We start from the raw sequence: 5,601 nt of genomic DNA, 5'->3' as shown, positions 1-5,601 counted from the left end.
AAAGGAAAAGAGAAACTTTTTACTTGCCTATGCACAGCAGACCTCATCCACCTTGCTCCTCTGGTCCACTCAAACATACAGTTATGGACCGATACTGCCCCCTTCCAAATGAATGCATTGAAAGCCTAACTCTCTGTGTAACTATATTTGGAAATAGGGCCTTTCAGGAAGTAAATACGGTTAAATAAGTGAGTCCTAACCCCCAGTGGCCTGGTCTCCTTGTGAGTAGAAGAAAAACCAAGAGTATGTGGGTGCACAGAGAACACAGAAGAAAGCTGGGTGTGAACCAGTCAGGAAGACAAGCCTCAACAGAAACCAACCTTGCCAAGACTTGGTCTTGGGTCCCCAGCTGCCCATCTGTGATGTTTTGCTAGGGCAGCCCATGCAAACTGAGACGCACCCCAAGCCTATTCTGCTCCTGACCACCCCCAAAATAACATCCCTCACTCTGAGATATCCTTCAGGACTGACCACAAACGTTGTCTCAGCCCTAGAGGTCTGCTTGTCCAGTTTTTCCTGTAGCCATCTCTGCAGATGCCACCCATGGTCCTCACCTTCATTGTTCGTGTCTGTTGGTGCTACTCTATTTCCTCCATCAGGCTGTGCGTTCTCTCTATCAGAGTGGGGCTATGTCTTCCAGGCTTTAAATTCCCAATAGGCCTAGTTAAGAGAATCTGTGCAATAAAGCACATTTCAGCAGGAACTTGAACTAGAAACCAATTGAAGAGGCATGATGTAATCCTTGATTTCCATCCCAAGAACAGTCTCTCTAGGACCCGTGTCTAACTTTTTTTATCCAGCATTGCAAAGAAGTCACAGTGAAATCCCCCCATGTGCACACAACACTCACCACAGTGGCATTCTGAGCCGATGATGATGAGCCATGGGGACGCGGGTCAGAAACTCACACATGGGGATGAGTATTTAGCTTGCCAGTTAAGATGCCCATATCCCATACTGCAGCATATAGGTTTTATGCCCTGCTCCGCCTCCCTACTTCCACTGCCTACTCATGAACCAGGAGGGCAGCAGTGATGGCTAAAGCAATTCAATTCCTGTCACAACCTGGAGACCTGGATTAAGTCCCCGGCTCCCTGCTGTGGCCTGGTGAGGCTCTAGCTAATACAGGCATTTGACAGTGAATCTTGATGGGAACATACATACACCCGCTCCCTCTCTTTGTCTCGCACTCTCTGTCTTTCTTCCTCTCAAAATGAAGAAGTGACAGATGATCTTCAATATGGACAAGAATAAGAGTAGCACACCCACTAAACTATCAGTTGCCACTGGAGCAATGTTTGGGAGTCACTATGCACTGTTCTTGAAAGGTAGTATCAGAACGTGAACCATAACCAAAAGAGCAATAAACCCTGGGCAGGGAAGGAAATGGTATTTATTGGGAATAAAACTGAATGCACAATGTTATTATGTACAAAATTCAGATGTCCTTTTAGTTCAGTGGGTTAAGCTACTGCTTGGGACATCGGCATCCCAGACAGGAAAGCCAGACCGATTCCCAGCTGCCCTGCTTCAATCCAACTCCTTGTTAATGCACCTAGGAAAGCAGTGGAGGATGGCTCAAGTCCTCTACACCTGCCAAATTCACGTGGGAGATCCAGAGGGAGTTCCAGGTGCCTGGCTTCTAACTGGCTCAGCCCCAACTATTGCAGCCATTTGGGGAGTTAACTAGGGAATAGAAGATCTCTTTCTCTCCCTCTGTGTGTGTGTGTATGTGTGTGTGTGTGTGTGTGTGACTCTCTGCCTTTCAGATAAATAAAATAGAGTGCCAGCATTGTGGTGTGGTGAGTTAAGCTGCTGCCTGTGACATGGGCATTCCATATGGGCATCAGTTCAAGTCCTGGCTGTTCCGCTTCCAATCCAGCTCCCTGCTAATGTGTCTGGGAAAGCAGTGGAGGTGTTTGGGTCCCTACACCCAAGTGGGGATCTGGGAGAAGCTCCTGGCTCTTGACTTTGGCCTGGCCCAGTGCTGGCAGCTGTGGCCATCTGGAGAGTGGGAGCAGATGGAAGATCTCTCTGTCTCTCTCTCTCTGTGTAACTCTTTCAAAATAAATCCTAAAATAGATAATGAATAAATAAAGTGTTAAGGAAAAATTCAAGTGCATCTAATTCATCACTCAACAAGTTGCAATTATTTGAAAACAAACAGAATAAAGAACTAAAATGAAAGACTAGATGGGTCTGGCACTGTGACACGGCAGGTAAAGCACTGCCTGCAGTGCCGGCATCCCATCTGGGCGCCGATTCAAGTCCCGGCTGCTCCACTTCCGATCCAGCCCTGCTATGGCCTGGGAAAGCAGCGGAAGATGGCCCAAGTCCTTGGGCCCCTGCGCCCACATGGGAGACCCAGAGGAAGCTCCTGGCTCCTAGCTTTGGATCAGCTCAGCTCCAGCCATTGCAGCCATCTGGAGAGTGAACCAGCAAACGGAAGACCTCTCTCTCTCTCTCTCTCTCTCTATCTCTCTCTCTTTCTGCCTCTATGTAACTCTACCTTTCAAATAAATAAATAAATCTTTAAAAGCTAAAATAAATGCAAGACTAAAGAGATTTCTATTCAAGCATACATTTTAAAATTAGGATTCTTAAATCTGAAAACACAATAATTTAAAGGAGATACTTTTATAGTTGTAAAATGGGAATTTATTCTTCAAATTTTAAAAAAATTAGCTAAAGGAAAATGTTTGAAATATGTATTTTCTTGAAAAAAAAATTAAACCAGTAGTAATTCACAAATGTTTGAAGATTACATTGTTCTCACTGTCCCAAACACACACATACATCTAAGAATGGGCTACTTACACAGATAACTGACTCACTAGCTATTTAAGGGATATTGGGCAATTAGTTGATCTCTTACCACTGACAAGCAGTATGCCAAAAAGCCCTCCACTCACTTCCAAAAAGAGAGATCAAACCACATTTGGGAAATCCTGGGTCCAACTTAATATAACTTCTCATATTCTGATAAAAGTGGAGACCCACTAGGTATTTGAGAAGTAGGGAGAAGGATTTATATTAAAAAGGAAGCAAATAACAAAAACCCATCTGTATTGAAGGCTGGAAGCCACAAGGTTCATGCCATATCAGAGGGAAGCAAATATTTCATTTTTTATTGAAAATGAGATTTAAGGTAATTTGTGAATATTTTGCAGTATACTAACACTCGGTCATTCAAAAATACTGCAAATTCCCCATCTATCTGGTCAACAGTATTATTTGGTTTTGCCATGTGATAGGTAAACTCTGTGTGGTGCAGTTCAAAACTTTCTAGAAAGATACTTAACAAATTCCCACATTTTAGACAACAGTCTAGAAGATGGAGGTAAAAACTGCTGGAGCCACTGGCTCCAGAGACCTAAATTGAGCTCAAATCTTCCTCCTGGTATTGAGTCATGTCTTTTTTTGTGTCAGATGACACCGTTATGTTTTATTTTGGTGTCAACGTAAACTATTTTTAAAAATTATACAGCCAAACATCCCTGGAAAACTGGAAGCAAAAAATACTTTAGGGAGAATCCAATATGTATATTAAAAACATACATTTATATTTCTGCGTGACAGAACTATAAATCAGTCTCTTAACAATTTCTAGCTTCCTCAGGAAAAAAAATGCTTTAGCTGTGTATCATTTCCTCTTATATTGCCATCAGCACTGAAAGATCAACCTTGTTGGTCTCACAATAACTATCGTTAGCCTAATCTAGCTTTAACAAACGGTGGTGTGTACTGAAACTTAGCCTGTGTTTTATTTCGTTTTAACTTATAATATTGTGTTGTCACTTTCTATTTGCTCTTGTTAGAAAATGTCTGCAAGAGGAAACCATGAAGCGTATTTCATCTTAATTTCCAGTGTTCTTTTCAAACAAATAAAATTCAGTCTGCAATTAATTTAAATATAATCTCCTTTGCTTAAATGAGCTTAAATAAAAGTCCAACGAGCTTGGTGCTCTTTGGATCAGTTGCAAACAAAATAAAAGTCTTACATTCTTTGACAAAGAAATACTTCTCATTTGGTGATCCCTTTATTATTACTATCTTTAAATTTCATGGGGGTTCCTAGGAATAAAATAAAATAAAATCCTGCATGCACTTGGAATTACAGACGAATGCTCTCCATTTCTGTTTATGTTAAGAGTTCCAAGAATGACTATCATGTGAGTATAATGGCAGTCTTTTAGCAGTGCTGACATAAAAGGCCATTCTACTATGTTGTTTAATTGTATATATTCCAATGCTAGGCAACCCTCTCAGCCTCATTGTAAACAGTGTATACACTCTGTAAGTTTAGCAAAATAATGAAGCTCGGGCTTTTTACAGTTAACGCCAAGTGACAGCTGATTTCTCTTTAGTATTTTGTATGTTGTTTGCCATGATTAGTGCAGATTGCTTTGTCACATGAAACAAGCTGCTGCCCTTTGGAAATTCAGCCTCCTGGCACGCTCTCAGGGTGTCATCCTCCCCTCCCCTCCATGCACACTGACTGGGTCCGGTGTTCTGTTTCCAGGTCTATAGAAAAAGGTCATCCATCATCACAGATGCATGTGTGAAGGCCAGAAAAATAACCAAGCGTAACAGGAATAAATAATCAATAGCTGGACTGAACAGGTATCATTAATAAGCACATGGGTTATTATGTTATAGCTACAGAGAGATTTTTGCTACTGTGATGGAATTTATCATTTGAAAGTATTTTTACGGGAAGAAAGAACCATCATTTTTTGTACGCTCTTGCAGGAGACACTAGTTTCTGTGCTATGATTAAGGAGGAAGGAAAAGGCAGAGACCCATAGGATAAAAGGTAGTACATTCCTACTCCGGAGTTTTACAAGAATGAGGCTCATTTACTGTTCAAAGGACATTGTTTATACATTCCAGACTTCCATCTTATAATTGCTCCAGGATTTGTAAAAAGGAAATCTCAGCAGGGCAGCAAAATTTATTCAAAGCAATAGCTGCACATAATTGGTATAAAATACCAGAACAGTCTGCTCTAAAACTCTTCCTCAGCAACACAGATTTCCACCCCCTCATCTCTCTACATTCAAATAAGGCTGACTCCCTCTTCCACTGCTTCAATCTCGCCTTCCTTTACTCAGATAACCCATTTTTTTGACAGTCCCATGAAGGATTTTCAACACGCTTTATGTGAGAAACTTTTTTGTTGCTCCTTTGCCTTTATTAGTGTTTATCTGGTTACTATGGCAACAAATAAGATGAACTCAGGTTATGGAAGAAAGCTGCTTTTACCCTTTATATTTCCCTAAGACATAATGAGTTAATTATGGCTTTATCACATAAAAGTAAGTTAAATGTTTCATTGTTGTGTTATTATCTTCTTAAAGACTCAATTAAATGAACAAAAGAAAAGTCAGCTTAAGTCTGGATGTTATTATACAAACTTGAAAAACACATTAAAGGAAGGTGAGTCCCAAAGTGTGGCATATCCCATACATGACAAGCACAGTCTTCAACACAACGCATCGTTAGTCTACAGTGTCAGCTGTGGGGCCGGGGCTGTAGTGCAGCAGGTAAAGTCGCTGCCTGCAGAGCCAGCGTCTCATATGGGTGCTGGCTTGGAGTCCC

General features: G+C 41.3%; 1 protein-coding gene across 9 annotated transcripts in view; it reads right to left on the bottom strand.

Annotated features, from left to right (window-relative positions):
* The window catches only part of RBMS1 (RNA binding motif single stranded interacting protein 1), a 241,187-nt gene that overhangs the window by 213,227 nt on the left and 22,359 nt on the right, over positions 1-5,601 (bottom strand). The gene's annotated exons all lie outside the window — the stretch shown is intronic.

The sequence above is a fragment of the Oryctolagus cuniculus genome, chromosome 3 (genome assembly GCF_964237555.1).
Source record: "Oryctolagus cuniculus chromosome 3, mOryCun1.1, whole genome shotgun sequence".
Classification (NCBI taxonomy): domain Eukaryota; kingdom Metazoa; phylum Chordata; class Mammalia; order Lagomorpha; family Leporidae; genus Oryctolagus; species Oryctolagus cuniculus.
This window is presented reverse-complemented; position numbering and strand designations above follow the sequence as displayed.